We start from the raw sequence: 23,041 nt of genomic DNA, 5'->3' as shown, positions 1-23,041 counted from the left end.
AATGTTTATTATCTCATATTTTTTGTGAGTTAGGAACCCAAGCCCAGTTGAACTTGGTCCCTTTTGATCAAGGATTCTTTTAGGATTGCATTCAAGGTATCATCTGGGACTTTAGTCTCATTGAAAGGCTCAGTTGAGATCCATTACATGTCCCCGCCCTCCTTGCGGCTAGGTAAAACAAGGTGACTAAGTTCTTTTCAATGAGATAGAAGTTGAAATGGTGTGGAGAGCCTCTGGGAAAACTCCTTAAGGAGAACTGACTCACGTTTTCCCCAACACCCTGTCTTCCTCCTGATGCCTGAGAAAGGAATCTGATTGCTAGAGCATCGTGGAACACGAGGTGACCTGGAGTACAGAAACTAGTACTTGAATAATGAAGCACTTGACACTGAGGGAGCCTAAGTCTCTGATGACCACAGACAAGGTAACTTCTACCTTATCTAAGCCGCTGGTATTTTTGCTGTTTACTGCCACATGGTGCCGAACTGAAGCAAGTGTCCAGGTCATGGCCATTTCTATGAACAGAGAAGCTCTTAGAACAGGGCCTGGCACACAGCAAGTGCTAATACCTATGAGATGTCATTACCACTCTAATGCCACACATTGGTGGACCCATTTGGCCATCCCAACAACGCTAGAGCACATGGGCTTGATCCGATCTTCACTTTCCATGTGTGAATTCTGAGGCACATTAACCCCAGCGAGCCAGTAAATAACAGAGTAGAGATTCAATCCAGGTATTTAGGCAGCAGAATGCATGCTCTTCAGCATTGCCCCCCGCAATGCCTCCTAATCAAATTGAGCTGTCACTGTTTTCACAACCTACATGCCCATAGATCCATCCTACACTTTTTCTATGAACTATAGTGACATTAATGTGCAGTCAGGGGCTCTTTGAACTAGCTGAATGTACTATAAAGGGTTAACAAAATACTAATTGTAGGAATGTGTTTCCTGCTATGGTGGACGACACCTTTCTGCACACATTCTGTTTCCTACTCCTGGTAAAACAGGTACTCATCTTTCCTTTTGACCAGTCCAGAGCTGGCTGCATAGAGCTGACCTCTCCTTTCCCCACCCTGACCCTGACCTTTGGCTATTAGAAAACCAGAGGCAGGAAAAGACAAGGAGTGGCTGTTAAATTGCTACTAATCTAATTAGGTGTCAGGGTGGAGGCCATGTTAGTGTTGTTTTAAGAGAAGAAGGGGGACACACAGTCCAAACAGTAGAGGCTCTGAGAGGAACTCCTCCTTGGAAGCTGCCACCTTATTTACACTTTTGTGTCAACTGTTCTTCTTGGTGAATCCCCTTGCACACGGCTAAAAGGGCTGCATTGCAGAAGCAGCTGAAGTAAAGCAGGAATTATTGGAGATCAGAGGAAGAGACAGAAGCTTGGGACAACTAACTCAAAGGCCCTGGGTGAGCAGCTTCCAAAGGGAGTGGAAAAGGTTAAATGGACGCACCCTGCCCACTGTGTGGTATTTTTGATCCTTAACAACAGTCAGGAAAGTAAGGGGTCAGGTTAAAATTTCAGGACTGATTTGGAAGTCGGGAAACTATGTTCCTCCAGGTTGAGGCCATCAGTCTGTTGTGGAGAGGAAAACCAGAAATGGGAACCTGAAGGTGAAAGTATAGAAGGAGAGAGCAATCCTCAGCACAGCCTGACAATTCGAAAAGCAGGATGATGATGATCGTGACTATGACTCTGATTATGTGTGAGCACTGTTCTAAGCACTTCACATACACCACTAGTCACTTACCCTTCTCAACAAGGGACACCAGGCATCCCCATTTTACAAACGAAGAAATTAAAGCATGGATAAGTTAAATAACTTGCCCAAGGTCACATAGCAGGACGCCAATCAAAGCATTCAGTCTCTAGGGACCATGTGCTTCATTACCAGTTCCTCCGAACCAAAGTTTTCAAGTCAGCAAGATGGGAGGAGGTGAATCAATTAATGAATGACCAAATTAATGAATAAGTAAATTACTGAAAGAATCAATTTACAGACGAATGAACTGAGTAAGTGAATAAATGGATGCCACCACTTTTGTGAGGATTACATTGGATTTGTTAGGTCTCCTTAGTCTTTCGCTCGAGAATGCATTTTCCAAGAAATCTTTGAATCTGAATTTCATCAAAATTTCTATGAAGGGAAGGCAGGCTGTTATTGGTGTCTCTGTAGGTACAGTAGGGGAGGGTGATCCAGTGTAGGAGAGAGAAGGGAGGCCATCAACACAGCTTTATCTTTCCCTCCAGGCCCAGCCTTTGTGTCTCCCATTTCTCAGAAGCCAAATCACCTGTCCGTTACCTCCCAAACAGATTATATTTTTCTCCTCCCAAATACCATTATAATGAGATTCATCCAAGTTTCACAAAATAACACAGGCTGGAAGTGTGCTATCAACATTCATACTTCATCATTCATTTATTTATTCATTAATTCATTTGTTCAAGATTTATTAAGTCCACCTATGTGATCTGTGTGGACCCAGCCCTGCACTGAGAGGAGAGGAGAGTCATTTTCCTAGCTTTGATTCTCCCAGAACTCTGAGGCCCAGGATGGGTATGCAAGAGGTTTATTTGGAGGTGATCCCAGGACAACTGGTAGAGGAGTAATGGAGTGAGACTGGCCAGAGAAGGAAGGTAATATAGGCCATGTTACTATGCTGGTAAATGCTAGGCTCAGCCCCACCTGAGAACTCGGGCACGTGTTACAGAACTTGCCTTCAAGTGATCCTACCAAGGGGTGGTAAAGTTGGGCTATTTATCACCTTAATCTCATCCAACTTCGGTTGAGGTGAGGTACTCTCAGGGACTGTAACCCTCTTGAACTTCTGGATTTCTCTGCCTGCAGATGCAGAAAAGCTACTCAGGCAGAAAGTTGCAGGTTCCCATTGCACTATGATATGGGCATGCACTAGAATAGTGGGTGCCAACAGGTTATATATAGGTGGGGTCCTATGGCATCTGCTACAAATGGACATGTAGATGATTGATGAAATCAGGAGCTCAAATAGAAGCATGACCAAGGGACTATAATAGCAGACAGGAGGGAACCATAACTTCTTCTCCAATGGGTTTCCCTGATTACCCTCCATCACTCACTTTCTCTCTCTCTCTCTCTCTCTCTCTCTCACACACACACACACTCACACACCAACTTCAAGGCTGATTAAACACCTTTCCTGGTTTCTTTCACAGCTCACAAGCATTCCTTACTAGAAAATTTAACACAACTATTCCTTTTTCGCTTTTTGCAACAACAAAGGGCATTTGAGACCCCCAAGCTTGGAAAAAATCATAGTCCCTTTTCTTCTAATATCTAACTCAACATAAAATCACTCCTATGCATTAATACATGTAGGAAAGTTCAAGACCGTTATGATATTTTCCCATGCTGATAACATAGTTGTGTATATGTAAAAGTATCAAATTATGTCCTAACAATTTCTTGGTATTCCTTCTTTGTTGGTTCCCAGGCACATACTTTGTCAGCTCACTGGGCAGTCTCTATGCTCTTCCCAAGACTTAAGTAAGCATCACGAGGAAGAGAGGGACCTTAGTAACCAGTTTAAAATCAATGGTATCCTCAAGATTCGGTAACATCACGCACAAAGTAGGAAATCATCAAATACTGTATGGATGGGTGGATGGGTGGATGGGGAAATGGGTGAGTTCTGTTTGGATAGAGAGAAGTACCAGGACATGCCAGAGGCTTGAAAGAAGAAAACTCTGAGCCCAACCTTGGAGGATGGCCAGTGGAAGTCCTCAGACAGAGATTCAGGGTGGCAAACAAGCATATCTTGACTTTTTCTCCAAGTATTATGAGCTACCATTTAACTTAACTGAGCTCTGCTCACAGGTTGGAATCCCTCAAGTCCCTGGGGTTAGAGCCTCTCAGGTCCTTCTAGTCAGCTTGACATGGAAAGACCTCATGGGTGGTCTCTGAAGTTGTCAGCAGCTTTGGCCACTGCCACAAATAATTTATTCCTTCTGTTTGGGCTTTTGCTACTGAGAGGGACAGGCTAATTGGGTCTTCCTGGCAATTCACGTCAGCTAGAAGCTTCCTGCTAAGATCCCTCTACCTCTTTTCCAACCTTCCTCGGTGCCAAGGCATAAAGAGGAGGAACATTTATAAAGCACATGCCTGCTGAGAATACCCTCTAGTGATTGTTTTCTCCAATCCAAGCATTCCCTGCCAGCTACTTCAAAGGCTTTTGAAGTCACTGCTAATTTAAAAGCAATAATAAGATTGACACTGAAATGCTTCCCAGCTGGTTTTTCTGGGCAATAACTCTCACCAGTTCCTTTACAACCTGCTTTCTGTTACAATTTGGGGTTTGCAAAACATGACTTTTAAAACACATTCAAACAGAGCAGAACAAGTTTCTAAAACAAAGAAATAACATGGTCCTAGCATGAATGTAAACATGTTCTTCTCCATTTAGGACATATTTCTTAATAACGAACCTCACTGAATGCATGTTTTAAAGGCAGTGAATCCTAGGCTCAAAACCAACTCTCCCATTTATTAATTGGACAAGCTATTTAACCTCTCTGAAACACCAAGTCCTTCTCCAAAAATAAGGAATGAAAGTACCTCTCTTGAAAGCTGGCCAGGAAAATAGAAGCCCTGGGAATGGAAAATGCAGGTATAGGATGCAGATCAAACCTGGGGTCAAATCTCAGCTCTGCCACTTTTCAGATGGTATCTTAGGCTTGGTTAATTCACCCAATCCCTCTGAGAATCAGCTTCTTTATCCATCAAATGGAAATGATAAGATGTATCTCATGTGGTAGGGATAAGGATTAGATTTTATGACATATAAAACATGGCTGAGTAAATGTTCAATAAAATGGTAGGTTTTGTGGAAGGGGAGATGAAGAAGAAAAAGTGTGCAAGATTCTGGTACATGGCATTGCACAGCACGCTTAGCCAGCATCATCTATTAAAAAAAAAAAAAAGCTGTTGTCATTGGAGTGTATCAACCGTTGCTTCATAATCAATCACCCAGAGCTCAGTGATTGATTTTATTACTCTTTTTATTAGTTTTACAGTGTTTCACTATAAACACTTTATCAATGTTTGAGCCTAGGCTTAAAACAACAGTTAAGCGTGGCTCATGATTCTACACTTCACCTGCAAGTTGGCAGTTCTCCTGATCTAGGACGGCCTCAGTTGCAATGGTTTGTCTCCACTAAACATGGTTTCTCATCCCCTGGCAGGCTAGCCTCAGCTTGTTTACACAGGGGCTGGGCAAGGTCCCAAAAGAGAGTGAGTAAAAGCTTGGAATTGGCACTTCATAACTTCTGCCACATTCATTGGCCAAAGCACATCACCAGGCCAGCCCAGATCCAAAGACTGGGGGAAAGAGTGTACCTTTTAATGGAAGGAGTTGTAAAATTACATGCCAAGAAAGGGGAAAGCATGCCCATTTTTACAATCTACCTCATTTCCCCAAAATAAATTATAGTGGACATTTTACAACAAGTTTATCATGAGAATTCATAAGCTCTATCTTCAGGCATAGGTTCAGAAACAGCCTTTCAGAATTGATCAGTTACAAGATTTCCTTTTGAAAAAAAACTTGTCAGGCAAGTGGTTTGCATCATACGTCCTTGGGAGAATTAACCTGGCTTTACTCACATGCTGTCAGTAAAATAGTTTACCATCTGATGGCACTTTCCCATGCCTGTGGTAGGACAGATACACTGTCATTGTGCAGCTCTTACCAGAGCTAGGAGAGGATAATGGACAGGATGCAGCTCCTGAATTCCAACCTTGTCACAGGCCATCCAGTTCAGGGTGGGTAGCTTTGCCCAGGACCTAGAACTTGTTGGGGCTACAAGAAAGGCTAGAGCCAGTGCCTTCAGGGATGGGAGGGGATCAGTCATAGCAAGAGTAGAAATTCCAGCTTATTCAAGGAGGGAGAGAAAATTGCTCTTAAAGTTTTGTCTCATTTCCAAGGTTTTATAGAGAATTTATTTTTCAAGAGCACAGAATTTAAAATTAGAATTTGGTATGAATCCCAGTTCTGCTGTTTATTCACTCTGTGACCTTGGACAAATTGCTTACCACTCCTGGTTTCCATTCTTCCCAGCTCTAATATGGGGACAACAATACTTAATTTATAGTGATGCTATAAGGACCATATTAAGGAAATGCCAGAAAGGGCCTGATATAAGCTGGGCTTTCAACAAATGTTTGGTCCACATTCCATCAAACCAGCAGCCTCCCAAAATTAAATACTAGTAGCAAAAATCAGAGTGAAGTGTTTGAGTAATGAATGTTGCATATCTTCTTTCTGACATAGCACGACTGTGCACCAACTAGAGATAGTGAAGAAGAAAGTGACCCAAGTTGAGACTTCAAAAAACTGGGCTCCTAAAAATACCACCCCTACCTTTCAACCCATTCATCCCCACCTGTGACTTCTTATTCTTCAGTTTTTCTCTTCTAAGTTGATCTGGGTGGTCAGCTTAGCCAGAATTACCTGTACAACCTTGAAGCCAGAGAATAATGGGAAACATGGGATTCTGAATCCCAGCCTTCTGTTTCTATATCCAGCCATTCAGGATAGAGAGAGAGGTCAAAGTCACCTATCATGCAGACCAGGTCCTAGAATTTGATCTATCACAGGCCCAGCCTCAGTCATCCATGGCTGGATGTTACGCTGGAACATAAGTTGCATTTAACACAAGTGTCAATAATTTACTGAATATGTAATATGTGCAAAAGTAGGTGTTATAACAGTACTAATAACTAGTACTTACTTGGTGTCTACCATGTATCACACACATGAAATATATAGATACATATTTAGATATAGGTATTCTAGTTCTTACAATGATCCTAAAAGAAAAGTGTTGTATAGTTAGGGTGAGGTTTGGCTAAAAGTAAGGGAGACCAGAAACTAAGAGTGCCTTAAGACAAAGTTTATTCTTCTTTCATCATAAAGTTTAAGACAGAAAGTGGCAAGCTATGTTGACTTAGCTCCAAAAATTTCTTAGGAACCCAGGCTCCTCTGGGTGTGGCCTCCATTCTCAAAGTCTCCTCATGGTCCAAAATGACTGCCTTAGCTCCAGTCATTATGCCTGCATTCTACCCAGCAATGGGGAGAAAGGGAAAAAGTAAGGGCAAAAAGTATACACCTCGCTGTTTTTTTTTTTTTTTTAAATCCAAGTAGAGACTAGTGACATATTACCATATACTGTATATCACTGGACAATACTTAGTCAAGAGCTGTGAGACTTGCTGGAACATATGGAAAATATAGTCTGCAGTCTGGGTGATGATTATTTCTAAGGAGGAAGGGGAGAATGGATATTGGAGAAAAACTAGCAGTCTATGCCATTGTCATTAAAACCCCTTTATACAGAGAAGGAAAGACCCTCAGAGATGGTGTCACTTGCTGAATTGGTAAATAGCTAACCCGTATTTGAGCCCAAGATTGCGCGAGTTTCTACATCCCACTCTTTATACTAAATTATATTGTCAAATTCTATTATTCTAGGGGAATCAAGACCCTGGATCATGTCATTAATGAGGATATTAGTGTAGTGTAGTTCCATAAATGCCCCATCCAAGACTCTGTACCTCTTCCTTCCACTGCCATACAGCAAAGATAATGTTTAAGGATTATTGCTTTATGCTGGTGAAACCATTTACTAGCTGAACAATTTTGGAGAAAATCACAAAAATGCATTGCTCTTTTGAGTTTCCTCATCTGTAAAATTGATATAATAATACCTATCTACTAAAGTAAAAATCCAGGGCTTTAATATATGTGAAAGCAATATACAGATGAACACTACAAATAGATATTAGCACTTTTTTATATAAGGCATTGGGGATGTTATTTTATTTAAGTGTGTTCTCAGAAGTGAGGAAAATTTACTTCTGCTTGGGCCAACTTTTGTGGATGTTGCAGCATTTTTATTTATTTGGTGGTCAGGAAAGTGGAGAGGAAGGTGCTCCAGGCAGAGCCGCCCATATAGGGACATAGAGTGTTTGAGAAACAGTAGGAAATGAAAGGAGAATGAATCTCCATGGATGTTTGGTGAAGGTCAGTTAACCTTGCAATTATGTGGCCACACTGTGGATGACCTTCATTCTTAAGGCCACCTTGTGGTCATGATATTAGGTAGCTGCCCTAGCCACCCTGGTCACCATTGTTTTGTCCAGGGCATCTTTTGGAAGGAGAGAAGGTAGGAGGAAGTTGGCAGAGGTTGTGGTAACTCTGGAGCCAATTCCCAGAAGAACATCTAAGAGATGGGCCAATGAGGGATTAAAAAAAGACCCTGGAAAGAGGACATCTCACCCCATTTCCAAATCAGCAAGGGCCAGGATTATGCAGTAGATGCTCTTAAATTAGCTCATACCCTGAAGATCCGAGACTTTGATGTTATTATTCTTTTATCTTAAATCTAACAGTAAAAAATCAGAAGAATGCTTGTGCTTCTTTAGCAACATGATAATAGAAGGAGCAGCCATCGCATCATCCACAGCAGCCGGAACATAGAGTACCACCTGAGGCATGAAGGAGGGGAAGCAACAGGTAGGAGCAGGCAGGCTGCTCGTAGAAGCCAAAGGATAAGTTCATAAGAGTCACAGTGGGTTTTCCAGTGCTGGAGCCCCTGAACTAAGCCTTGGCCTTCTCCCTTAGCTTAAAGCTAAGATTCATAGTTCATTCAAATACATGTCTACACTTCTTTCCCAATGCAGAGAGAAGGCTTTGGGCTGTGTAGGGCTTGAGACTTATGCAACTCAGGAAACCTCTGTGAGAAATAGAATACAGATTTAGGATTATCGACTTAATTTTGCAATAGACCTGTGCAAAGAGAGTGAAGGGGAAAATAAGGTAAAGAGAAAACCAGTTGGTAAGGAAACATTATCATGGGATTGGATTTTAGACTTGGCTCTAGAATCGCTAACCATCCATGGGACAATAGATGGGTCACTTGCTTCTCAGAGACTCAGCTTTCCTTCTGGAAAATGAAGGTGTCCCCCAACCCCACCACTGCATCAGGTAGGGTCATGGCAGGAAACAAAGGATTCCTTCACAATGGGTCATAGCAGAAGGATTCAGTTGGGGAGAGCTGGGTGAGGATAAAGCATAAAAGGTGCTGGTAGAGCAGCCAGGTTTTGCATAGCAGACAGTTGCCACCAACACTAGTTCCAGAAAGACAGGCAACTGAGCCCCATTAAAGGTCAGTAACTGCGTGGAGACAACCTCTCAACGGTGTCCTCAGAGATGCAGCCCACACTGAGTAACCTTAAGGAAAGAGACTGGGAGAATAAATACCCCATCATCATTCACCTACCACCTACCACCTGCCAGGACTCCTTGTTGGAGAAACCCACTCAGAACTCAGAAGGTGAGGGAACCCATCAACGTGGTCCAAACAGGTCAGTCTTCTGAGGCACAGGGGAGAAAGAAAGATGGACATGGTCTGGAGGAGCAAAGACACCTGCGAGAGTTCCTGGTCTCCTCATATCTGACATTCTGGTGGGCTGTCTGTACAGAAGTTCTCCACACATTTGCTGGCTTAAAACAGAGTTTAAAAGCTTTATCTCCTGATTTTCACTCTCCACCATAAAAATGGCTCTCCCCAAAGATAATAAAGGCAGCTATAACATGGTGTCCCATACCCCCTGAAAATGGAATGCTCGAGCTAGACTTTAAATTCTGGCTTTGGGCCCATCATGCCATTTCTTAGAGCCTCAGTCTCCTCATCTGCTTCACGAGATCATTGCAATAACCAAGTCAGATCATAAGGTTTAAGCTTTCTAACCTATAAATCAGCATGCTTGGTCTTTTCATCAGGTCCTATTCCTGCTATGGTTTTATCCTCTGATTTTATCAAAGGGCCCACCTTCCCTGAGATTGGCATTTACCTTTTGCCTTTGGGCCCTTGCATGCACCATTCCCTCTGCCTGGCTTGCACTCTTAATCTCTCGAGATCAAACTCAAACACTGTAAGCCAGTCCCAATGTCCCTGCTCTGCCCCCAGACATGACCAGTGTTGCACTGCCCCAAAACTCCCTACATCCTCTATTATAGTTTCAGAGGGTGACCACTTACCCGTGTCCCTCTCTCTGCTCTAGATTCTGAGCCCATGTCACATACCTCCTGGGCTGAACCCATGTCTTGGCATATGATGAAGGGATTCTAGGGGTTTGATGAAAGATAAAACAGGAAGCAAAGGAAGGAAGAAAAGAGAGGAAGGAGAGACAGGTTGGGTCACCTTATGCTGCTGTGGATCTGGGTTTCTAAGGCTACAGAGTTGGTTCACACTAACCCCCGATACAAAGATTCTCCCTTCTTAGATTTTGTCTCCAAAAGTTTGTGAAAACACAATTTTCCTGGTTGTTTGGGCTGAACCCATATACTTCTCCACTGAAGTGAGGTTGTATTGTGGGCTTGCAGGTGGTGATGTAAGTCAAGAACATTTATTAGCCTCAGATCAGTTCTGGAAAGCATCTGCCATCTTTCAAGCCATCAGGCAAAAGATTGTTTCAGAGCAAAACCACCTTCTGAACAGCAAACAAGCTTTTAGGATTGGCTTCCCTAACATCACAGGTGGAGGGGCTGGGGAGGAATACAAGACAGGAGCACTCTCGGAGTCAAAGTTGGGGAGTACATTGTTACCTATAAAGTATGAGTTCACTTCATTTGCGTTGTGGATGACATCTTCTACCTGCCTGTGTGCTTTGAAGCTATAATCGCCTGTCACTGTGGCTTTTCACGAGACGTTTGATGAGGATTTTGTGAACTGAGAGAAGTCAGTGCTGAAACAATGTGAAGGATGAGTACCTACCACCTCTCTATCACCGAGATAGGTACTGTTGGCATTGTCATTCTGGGGAGGCAGTTGAAGGGTCTAGGCCCCATAGTTATCAGCTATAAGTGGCTCCCAAACAAAGACAGGTCCATGACCTTACCTCCAGAGCCTGTGAAAGTGACCTCACTTGGAAAAAGTGTCTTTGCAAATGTGATTTAAGTCAAGGATCTTGAGATGAGGGGGTCTCTGGAACTATTTGGGTGGGCCCGAAATCAAGTGACAAGTGTCCATATAAGAGAAACAGAGAAGAGACACAGGGGAGAAAGCAATGTGATGATTGATCAGAGAAGTGGCCACAAGCCAAGGAATGCCAACAGCAGCCAGAGGCAGGGAGAGGCAAGGGAGGACTCCTCCTCTAGAGCCTCCCGAGAGAGTGTAGACCTACTGGCTCCTTGACTTCAGACTTCTGGCTTCAAGAACTGTGAGAGAATACAATTCTGTTGTTTGAAGTCACCAAGCTTACAGTCATTTGTTATAGCAGATTCAGGAAACTAATACAGTGTCGAAGCCAGGACTCAGACACAAGTCTGCCTGGCCCTGCTCGATAACTTGGGATTTACATTTCAGAGACCTCATTTCCTAAACTGTAGAAGGGAGCTACAGCAAAGATTAAGCAAGGTAATGTGTTCATGTTAAGTACCTGATACACTGCTTAGGAGGGAGACCTCTGCCATACCTTAGTGGAAATTTATGGAGCCAGCGGGGCACAGAAGGAGACGAAACTCAGGAAGCCTCAAAGCTTGGGTTCAGAAGACCTGAGAATATTTTCTGCCATTTCTTGGCTGTGGGACTTTGGTCAATTTCCTTAACATCTCTGAGCCTGAGTTTCCTCATTAGTAAAATGGAGAAAATATCTACCTCCCAGGACTGTTCTAGATAGCAAATAAGAGCAACTTGAAACATGGCATAATAAAGATTAGCACAGTGCATGTTCCTTTCTTCCTTCTTGGTTGCTCAGAATTAGTAACATAAGCCAGTTTCTCTGCTTAGGACATGTTAGATATGTATAAGGGAAGGTATGCCTACATTGTTTTCAAATATTCGGTGAAAAGTCTAGCTCTTACAACCTCGGATTGAGTCCACACGAAGCTAATCGCTGGAAATACAGAGTTGAATACGGATGAGCAGAACTCATTTCACCAACTTAAAATTCTCTCAGGATTCATGATTTGAGCACTCTGAACTGAACTTGAACTCTTTGGCATTCGAATTGGCTTATACAGTTTTGATTGCAAGAAAAGAGAATTTTAAAAAATCATTAAACAAGGTGAAAAGCCTTATTGGACACGAATTGGCTCTTAAAGAATATTACAATGATATAAAGCTCAAATGGGTCAGAAATTTATGAAAGTCATTTCCCTTAAATAAAACATGATTTTAAATATTCAAGGGAGAACACTTTGCAAAATGTACTTGGTGTTTAAAACATCTGAAGAACTGCAAGAGTTTTTGCTCATTCCAAAGACATTGTTCTGGATGTCAGGACAGCTGCATCAGAAGTAGGGCTCTCCTGGGCCACAGCCTATGCACCGAGCAACCTGCACAGTCCAGCTGGTCTCAGGAGAACCACACTAGGCACTCCTTGTCTGCCTAACCCAGAAGGTCACTTAAAACCTGGGCAATGGATACACAGATTGGAGACCCCGTTAGTACTGGATATAATACAATGGAACTGCCTGCTTGTCAAATAGAATGTGCATTTCTTAAGAATAATTAATAGGCTCTTTTCACTGTTACATTTTCCAACACTTAACAAAATAAGGTAGTCAATAAGTGAGGGATAGATGGCTGAGTGGATGAGTAATTAAAAGAAAGGGGGGGATGAAAAACAGTTATAAATAGATAGATAGATAGATACATACATACATACATACATACATACTTGGATGTATTATGTATGCATGTATGGATGGATAGATAGATGATAGATGATACATACATACATACATACATACATACACACTTTGACGTATGAATGGATGTATGGGTGGATGGATAGATAGATAGATAGATAGATAGATAGAATAGATGGAGTAGATGTACAGAAGGATACATGGATAAAAAGATGGAAGAATGGATGATGAATGGATGAAAGGAAGAAGGAAAAGATGGGTGAATGGGTGGACAAATGGATAGATGAAGATAGTGCCTACCCAGGAATTGCAGCTTGAATGAACTAACAATACCACACTTGAAGATTCTAGTTCCAAATTTTTATTTCACTTCCAAAAGATCACATTTATCATTTAAAATGGTGGTCTGTAATGCTTTAATCCCCAAATAATACATGACATCTTCTAGTTGTTCTTTCCAGTTAACAAAGAACTTGTAAGTGGCAATGAGGAAAAGCAATTTGGTGGTCACAGAATCTATGCTCCAATCTAGAACCCGGCACCCACAAACCAGGTGGCCTTAGCTAGGTCACTTTACGTCTCTGAATTCTGTGTCATTATTTCTAAAATAAGGATGGATCTAATACTATTAGTTGAGTATCAAACGTCCCCCTTATACTTGCTAACAGTATTTTCATTTGATTCAGAAGCAATTTTCCCAATCCCAGAGGGTAAATCCTGACTGGTTTATGTCACAGAATCTCATTCACATTTGCCAATTACCCAATCCTGGCCAATGAGAAATAAGAGGAAGTCTAGAATTTCTGGGGATTTAAAAACAAACAAAAAACAAAAATCAGCTGACTGAGGAAAATAACCTGGACCATCATCCCTCCCCTCCCTGTTTTGGGTTGTGTTGTATGAAGCCTTGAAGCTTGGAGCTCAAGCAGCAGCTATTTTATAACCATGAAAAAAAAAAAAAAAAGACAAGGAATTTCAACAATTCTGACCCATACTTTTTTTTTTTTTTTTTTTTTTTTTTTTTTTTTTTTTTTTTTTTTTTTTTTGAGAGAGAGAGAGAATTCACATGCACGAGCAGGGAAGAGGGGCAGAAGGAGAGAGAGAATTTTAAGCAGGCTTCATACTCAGAATGAAACCCAACATGGGACTTGATCCCACAACCCTGGGATCATGACCTAAGCCAAAATCAAGCGTCAGAGGCTCAACCGACTGAGCTACTCAGGCGCCCATACTCTTGACATTGTTGGAGCTGATAATTCAAATTCAGAATCTAGGTATGTTCACCTTCTTGCTGTCCTAGACCTATAAAAAATAGGTATCACTTATCATACTTTCCATATGTCAGCTAGTACTGTACATAACAATTAACTTATTTACCCCTCACAACTACATCTATTATTACACCTGTTTCACAGATGAAAATAACAAGACACAAAGAGGTTAAGAAACGGGCCTATGACGATGGCTAATAAATGACAGAAGTTGGATTTGAATGAAGACAATGGTCATCATGTAAACATCCCATCATACTGCTTTCTCTTGTCTGCTGTGTTTAAGTTTGGATGCAGCCAAAGCCATACCAAGTAATACAAAGCCTATCTTTCTATCTTGCATGATTGTTGTGTGCCAGTGTACAAAGTAATCTTGAAAGCAACTTTAAGACATATCTAATATTTTTTTTTCAACGTTTATTTATTTTTGGGACAGAGAGAGACAGAGCATGAACGGGGGAGGGACAGAGAGAGAGGGAGACACAGAATCGGAAACAGGCTCCAGGCTCTGAGCCATCAGCCCAGAGCCTGACGCGGGGCTCGAACTCACGGACCGTGAGATCGTGACCTGGCTAAAGTCGGACACTTAACCGACTGCGCCACCCAGGCGCCCCTAAGACATATCTAATATTATTCTCAAATGTATAAATTAGGAAAATGTCGAATACAAAGGTTGAATCATCTGCCGAAGGCCACACAGCAGGTAAATGGCAGAGCTGGGATGGAAGAGTCCTGGTTCCCCTGGCCCTGAAGCTGATTCACTTCCTATTTCTGTGCCCTGCCTTCGTATGAGATGCTCATTTCTTTGCACAGTGATAAGCAGGCCCAAAGGAGTCGTCAGCGATGCTAATGAAACCTGAGTCCTAGGTTGAAAATAGTGCAGCAGGCCAGTGAGGAGATTTGGGAGCAAATCCCAAAGGGGTGTTTAATACTCTCAAATGCTCCTACAGTCTACACTCCTCTGATCCAACTCCTCAAAGGTCACTTCTTGCCCCTAGCTCTATAATTTAGAAAGACATGTTCATCCTTGGGGACTTAGCACTTACAATTTCAGAAACCCTGGTTCTTCCTCAGCATGGGTCATTTCAGTCTTAATGCTGAGAAACACTACGAGCACCCATGTCATCTATAAACCAAATCGGTTTGGGGCGCCTGGGTGGCGCAGTCGGTTAAGCGTCCGACTTCAGCCAGGTCACGATCTCGCGGTCCGTGAGTTCGAGCCCCGCGTCAGGCTCTGGGCCGATGGCTCGGAGCCTGGAGCCTGTTTCTGATTCTGTGTCTCCCTCTCTCTCTGCCCCTCCCCCGTTCATGCTCTGTCTCTCTCTGTCCCAAAAATAAATAAAAAACGTTGAAAAAAAAATTTTTTAAAAAAATAAACCAAATCGGTTTTCACAGTGCCTTGCGATCAGCCTGTTGTGTTTGGAATGGACTGTGATGGAGTTAGAGAGGGAGTAACTCAAAGGAGGACGCAAGGCATGATGAGTGGCCAAGAATCAGAGACCTTGTGACCTAAAAAGATGCAAAGATCATTTGGTCTAACACCTTCAATTTACAGGTGGTGAACATGAGACTCGGAGGCATTCATTCATAGTTGCAACTATCATCCACTCACCATCCACTGTGGTGTTTGAATTCATTTAATCCCTACAAAAATCTGAACAATAGGTGATATCTCAAAGATAAAACTAATGCTCAGAAAGAACAGGTGAATTAGTCAAGGTTGCAGAGCTAATAAGTGGCAAAAGCATACGATGCAGGCAACATTTCTATCCTCAGACAACTGCTTTTTGTAGTTACTGAGCTTGTTGAAGCCCCTGAGAAGGGGCTGACATTCACAAAAGAAATCAAGGAGTGATAAGGGGGAGAGTCTAAAAGGACACTGAGAATGGAGGAGGGACTCAGGGCTAGGCTTGCTGGGATGTGCAGTCCCCAAGAAATGCGTGCACAAAGATGTGTGCCGGGGTGCATGACTGGAGAGGAGGAAAGGCACCAAATCTTTAGCTTTAGCGGATTCTCACAGCCGCCTATTAAAGTCTGTTAAGCACACTGGTTTGGTGGGATTTGGTGGGAGCAGCAATTAGGGAATCTCTCCAAGTCACAGGACAAAGTAGTGATAAATGAAATTACCACTCTGTGCGTGTGTGTGTGCGTGTGTGTGTGTACCCTTGCTTTTCCAGTACACAGTCTGTTTTTTTCTAGTCTTCCTCACGGTGTTCAAAAAGTTCTGAAAAATTATCTGGAAAAAGAAGGGAAAAAGAAATTACAAACAGAAATATGGCTGCTGTGAATTTCAGAAGGCACCGTTGTGCATTAGTTGTGTATGGCAAGTAGGCTGAAGGAAACACTATTCGGCTCTTGGTACGCGCTTTTGGTGACTTTTGGTGCTGATATTACAAAATAGTCAATCCACCTGTGAGCTTCCTTCCCACTGAAATTAAGCTGGCGATTAAGGTGGCATCCCAGCCAACTTTTTCTTCTTGCTAAGACAAGTTTAGCACGGAGGAAGACATGAGTGTGACAGAGTTTGAGATTTAATTATAACCTTCTAGGTACTGTTCTTCCACTCCCTTGTGGTGATATTGGTAAGCCATGCCCTGCTCTGAGGTTGTTTTTCATCTCTAAAGTGGAGACAGATGATAACCATATCTTCTGCCTTTCTTTCCTCTTCCCTTCAGCCATGCAGGCTTTCCAGCATGCTCAGGCATGCCTTCCGACTTCAGCCACACAACTTGGGCAGGCACTACTCTTTCGGTCTGGAATACTCTCCCCAACACTTCCCTTATCATACGGTTTCCTAGATATGTCTCTTGACCCTTGGAGACCCACACAAGTTGTCCTTTTACGTTTATCACAGGAGCTTCTTGATGGCATCTCTCATCCATGAAGACTGAAACATCCCCCAAGATAAGGGGATCATGTCAGCTTTTGCTTGTCATTATAAGGGCCCATGCCCTATGCCCTTCATGGAGTGGGCACTCAAAAATGCATGTCAGATTACTGAGTCTCTTTAAAAGGTTGTCTTAAGGATAGAAGGATTTAATGTATCTAAAGGAGCTGTGTGAAACTCTTCCTTTTCTCATTTTTTAGCACCAAAACAATGTGAATTTTGATAATTATCTTGGAGAGAACATGGATACAAACGCAGAATCATATGGTGTGGGGTTTTGCCATGAGCCTGCCACTCTCTCCTCCCATGCCTGGAGTCACATGTGGAACATTCCAGTCCTGCCTCTTTGACCTTGAGCAGATGAGGCAAACTGAGAGAGTGCCTGAGAAGTCATGGACCCTCCATGATAGTTCTCTTTTTGTCCATTTGGTTTATGGGATGATTGTGAAGAAAACTTCAGATGATGGTGATGCAAATTCTTTAGAGAAGAGCTATCATTTGACATGACTGTTATTTTCTGAGGACATGCCAGACTCCCTTTCCCTGATTTCACACGATCTAGCAGAGACCGTGCACCTTCTTTAGCAGATAGAAAGACCCCCACACTCTGGTTTCCTTTTCCACCTTCTCTCACATAGTTGCTGGCAGTAGTCCATTGGTTTATTGGGTGGAGCTGATCTACAATAGCCTCAAGCCCTGGGGATTTGGCATCTCTCTTCCCTTCACAATCTGAACCAGTGAGAACAGTAATTCAAATTAGGGGATCCAGCTTGTAGACTCAAACGTCACCAGGGGGTGCTACCCCAAGCCCAAGACAGGAGTCGGGAGTTAGCAAGACCATTTTCAACCTCCCTCTAATGTAGGTTCTTCTGCACAGACTATCAATAATAAATCTAACATTTTGGCTCCCTCTCTCTGCTGATTCTTTTGCCTTTTTCTCAACTGTTTCAAAACTCAGCAAAGAGGGGTGCTGGTTCTGGACAGAATCACAGACCATCAACACTGCCCCTACCCCCTGTATCTCATTGTCTAACACAATGCTGGGCACACAGTAACCACTCAGTTGGGGAATCTAACAATTACTGAAGTCTTATCATGTGCTAGTCACTGTTCTGAGTGCTTCACATATTTTGCTTTGCTCTGGTTTTCACTTAATCCTCATAATAACCCCTTGAGACTGATTTTAGTATTAGAATTCTCATTATACAGAGCAGTAGAGGCAGGAACAGAGAGTTTACATGACTTGCCCAAAGCCATCCCACAAGTAAGTGTCAGGTGTGGGATTTGGGTCTTGTCAGAGCGACTCCACAGAACGCATACTTAGCCACTATACTCTTTTTTTTTTTTCAGAGATTTTCCAATGACTTTATTATTTTTTTTAATATATGAAATTTATTGTCAAATTGGTTTCCATACAACACCAGTGCTCATCCCAAAAGGTGCCCTCCTCAATACCCATCCCCCACCCTCCCCTCCCTCCCACCCCCATCAACCCTCAGTTTGTTCTCAGTTTTTAACAGTCTCTTATGCTTTGGCTCTCTCCCACTCTAACCTCTTTTTTTTTTTTTTTCCTTCCCCTCCCCCATGGGTTTCTGTTAAGTTTCTCAGGATCCACATAAGAGTGAAACCATACGGTATCTGTCTTTCTCTATATGGCTTATTTCACTTAGCATCACACTCTCCAGTTCCATCCACGTTGCTACAAAAGGCCAGATTTCATTCTTTCTCATTGCCACGTAGTATTCCACTGTGTATATAAACCACAATTTCTTTATCCATTCATCAGTTGATGGACATTTAGGCTCTTTCCATAATTTAGCCACTATACTCTTGAGTGCTTGGTGAAAGACGACATCTAACAATGCCATTTGCCTTCCATTGTAGTGCAAAGAACCTGTAAAAGTGCTCAAGAAAAAAGAAATGTTTGGTTTTTTGAAAAATCACAAACTTGATGACTCAGGACTGGGGGGTGAGAGTGGGGTATCCAGTCATTTAGTATACATTTAATTATTTAGCCCGACATGATGAAAAACGGGGTAGTTGAGAATAGTCCCTGCTTTACACTCTTTTATTTAAAAGTCATAGGTACAAATAATAAGTATTAGGACAAGTAAAGTTATCCCCACATCCCAGGATAACTGAGACCAACGGAAGTGGCTTGCCTGACAGCACCCTCTGGCTCTGCTCCTCTCTGAGACCACATACTTTGAGCCTCACCCAAAGCTTGTCCTGTGCTTAAGCACATCCATGCTGAAAACCCCAACAGCAGGCCTGATCACTTTTAGACAAGGGAACCGTAGATGATCGGACCGGTTGTCAGCCATGCTTTGTCCTCTTGCTCCCCCAGGGTTTTTATCTCCCTAGGACTCATTCATTTACACCACACCTGGTTCAGATCAACCTTTTACAACAATCTAATGTCATGGGCCTGTCGTTTTATTACAGGATTTTAAAAATTAGAGGTGCCTGGGTGGCTCAGTTGGTTAAGCATCCGACTTCAGCTCAGGTCGTGGGTTTGAGCCCCACATCAGGCTCTGTGCTGATGGCTCAAAGCCTGGAGTTTGCTTTGGATTCTGTGTCTCCCTCTGTCTCTGCCCCTCCCTGCTCACACTCTGTCTCTCTGTCAAAAAGAAATAAAAAAAAAACATTTTAAAAAGTTTAAAAATTAATATGTATCTAAAGCCTCTTATAGCTCCGGAGTTTAAAATTAAAACCAGCCATTTACTGATAAATACCTACTACATGCCAAGTATCTATGATATATTCATCTTACTTAATCCTTATAATAATAATAATAATGTATTATTCCAATTAAGCAAGTGAGAAAACCAAATCCCTAGACAGTCACATGACTTGCCCAAATTAACACAAAGGCAGGATTTGAACCCAGATCCTTTCCTGACTTTATGTACCTTCAACAGTATGCATTGTTGACTAGATAGGCAATGACTTGTGTTCTGATTCAATGACCAAGGGTAACCCTGCAGTTGCTAAAACAATAAATGACAATCATTTCACTTCAGACAAGCCTTGTGGCCCACAGTGTTATCACTGGCTAGCATCTGGCTTGTTGGCTAAAAAAGCAGTCACATGACTTTGTCATTAAACCTCATCTAGGATACCTGGCTGCCTATTTTCCAAGAGTGGGGCTGCAGTCAGCTCCACCTGATAGTCAAACAAGGCTCAGCACCAGTTACTCTTCTCATCATTAAACCCTTGTGTCATTAAACCTCACGGTCACCAAGTCTCATGAGCTCAGGAGCATGTGGCCCTGGCTGATGGAGAGTTCAAGTTAACGAAGTACCAGATGACTGAAAGCTGATTGCACGCTGCAGACATGAAAAGCCTACAGACAGAGAAAACTGATACTCTTAGTGCTAGTGGGAGCATAAGAACAGTTTGGTCAAACTGAGCAAAATTATAAATACAAATACTTTGACCCATAAGATTCCTCTTTCAAGAATTTACCTTATGGATAACACACATGGGCATGGAACCACGTACACATTAGCATTGCTTGTGAGAACAAACATTGGAAACAATGAAAATGTCTATCAGTAGGGGCAGTTTAAATGAAATAATAAATGTCCACAGTTTCTTACCCAGAACCCTCAGAGTCAGTTTTGACTCAGAATACAGATTCTTTTTTTATTTTAGTAAAGTTATACAACCCAGGTATGTTATATACTCGCATTTCCAGCAGACTCTTAGCAGCACCCAGCTATTAAATATACTCATTCTCGGGGCGCCTGGGTGGCTCAGTCGGCTAAGCGTCTGACTTCGGCTCAGGTCATAATCTCGTGGTCCGTGAGTTCGATCCCCGTGTCAGGCTCTGTGCTGACCACTCAGAGCCTGGAACCTGTTTCAGATTCTGTGTCTCCCTCTCTCTCTGACCCTTCCCCGTTCATGCTCTGGCTCTCTCTGTCTCAAAAATAAATAAACGTTAAAAAATTAAAAAAAAAAAAAAATTAAAAAAAATATATACTCATTCTCCCAAAGCATACCCCAGGAAGCCAAGTGGGATTACCAAAATGATAAATATTTTCATATCAGCTCAAGTTACTTTTGCTGCTAGATAAGTTTGGGTGTCAAATATGGGGTGAAACTAAGTTTTCAGGGCTTTGGGGATTTGGGAATTAGAGGTCATTGTTCTATACCTGTGCTGGAGTATTGTAAAACCAGCTAAAAATAAGTAGGGCAAGTCTATTACTGATATAGAAAGTTCTCCAAGAAATCGTAAAGCAGAAAATGTTATATGTCAGGCAGTATAGACAGAATGGTATCACCAGTGTAGTTGTTGTTGTTTTAATGTTCATTTCTTTTTGAGACAGAGACAGTGTAAGCTGGGGAAGGGGCAGAGAGAGACAGAGACAAAGAATCTGAAGCACGCTCCAGGCTCTGAGCTGTGAGCACAGAGCCCAACGCGGGGCTCGAACTCATGAACCGCGAGATAGTGACCTGAGCTGAAGTCAGACGCTTAATCGACTGAGCCAGCCACGCACCCCAGTATCGCCAGTGTTTTCACACACAGACGCACAGGATCAGAAGATATCTCTGCAAAAATACACAAAGGAACCAATTTTGGTTTTTGTCTCCGGAAAGGAGACTGGGGAATAGGAGTCAAAGACAGACCCTCTTTTGCATTGCTTACACACTCTGGAGTATTTTACAGTTTATGGGGAGGGCCTGTGTTTCCAAATCAAATTAAATGCACACATTAATTCTCTTGACCATCTCTGAACACCCACCCACCCACCCCCGCCATCATGCTCGGTCATAGCCCTGTGTTTTATTTTCTTCCTAGCACATTCTACCAGTCACAATTTCTTCTTCGCTTGCTCATCTTTGTATTGTGGGGATCTCTCTATAAAAGGAAAGTTTTTTAGCCACCCCATTCCCAGGATCTAGATAGTGGGTGCTATTGAGGAATTATGAGGAACTATGAATCCTGCACCAAGGGGCAGGCTGAGGTTCGAAGTTCAGGGTAAATTATGCGAGGTTGCATAGCAAAACCTGCCTTTGGTATGCAGACAAAGTTGGCCTTTCTGGTTGTCCTTAAAGGACACTTTTTAAATTATTTTCCATTAGAGATGGAATCTGGAAGGCTAGCCACGTTCTCACCTATGACCCCATTGTAACCCAAATTTTGAACAGGTCTTATAAGGCTAAGAGGTTTTAAGCACATCCCTCTGTCTCTCCCTGTCCTCACAGAAAGAAGTCCACACATCAGCACCCGCCTACAAACCTCCGTGCAGCCCATCTGCCAGGAGGTCCATTCACAAAACCCTTTGCCATGAAAAACTCCACACCCCCATTTGTGCTATATGGGCCTCCTCCCTGCCCCTTCTGCTCCTGAACCATCTGCCCAGCAGGCCCTTCAGCAGGACCTGGTCTTTCCTTTAAGGTACAACTTGAAACACCATTTCCACCAGGAAGTCCTCCCAAGTCCCTAAGAACAAACCAGTGACTTCTTCCACTGTCCCCCCAGGCACTGGGATGGGCAGCTCACTTTAGCTCACCTGACCTGGCGTTAAAGTCAGCTGTTCTCAGGGCACCTGGGTGGTTCAGTCAGTTAAGCGTCCAACTCTCGGCTTCAGCTCAGGTCATGATCTCCCGGTTTGTGAGATCAAGCCTCAGATCTGACTCTGTGCTGTTGGCGAGAAGCCTGTTTGCGATTCTCTATCTCTCCCTGCTCCTCTCCTGCTAGCGTGCTCTCTCCCTCTCTCTGTCTCTCTCTCAAAATAAATAAGTAAACATTTAAAAAAAAAAGTCAGCTGTTCCCATGTAAACATCCCCAGGAGAGTCTCGGAATGCAAAAACCCTATCTGAAGGGACAGTCTTTTCTTTATTCCCAGGGCTCGCAGTTAAAATTGGCACATTCTTAGAACACCATTTGTTTTAACTTTTAGGTCAGGGAACACAGGCCAGACAATAAGAATATTCAAAAGCAATAAATAGCCCATGTTGTGAAAAAGAGTAAATGCTTTGGAATTCATTAAACTGATTTTCAATCTTCGCTCTGATACAATTCTGTAACCTCAGCTGTTCTCTTAACCTCTCTACACTTCAATTTCCTTGGCTCTAAAATGGGCCAATAAGACCTACTTTGCAGGAATGAGGCAGAGATTAAATGACAGAAATGTGACAGAAGCTGCTTAGAAGTTTATTTAATTTGAAAGAC

General features: G+C 42.6%; 1 long non-coding RNA gene across 1 annotated transcript in view; it reads right to left on the bottom strand.

The window, feature by feature from the left end:
- The window catches only part of LOC131507809 (uncharacterized), a 65,166-nt gene that overhangs the window by 5,623 nt on the left and 36,502 nt on the right, over positions 1–23,041 (bottom strand). The gene's annotated exons all lie outside the window — the stretch shown is intronic.

This window comes from Neofelis nebulosa, chromosome 3 (assembly GCF_028018385.1).
Source record: "Neofelis nebulosa isolate mNeoNeb1 chromosome 3, mNeoNeb1.pri, whole genome shotgun sequence".
NCBI lineage: Eukaryota > Metazoa > Chordata > Mammalia > Carnivora > Felidae > Neofelis > Neofelis nebulosa.
The sequence above is the reverse complement of the archived record's forward strand: the minus strand, read 5'-3'. Positions and strand labels throughout refer to the sequence as shown.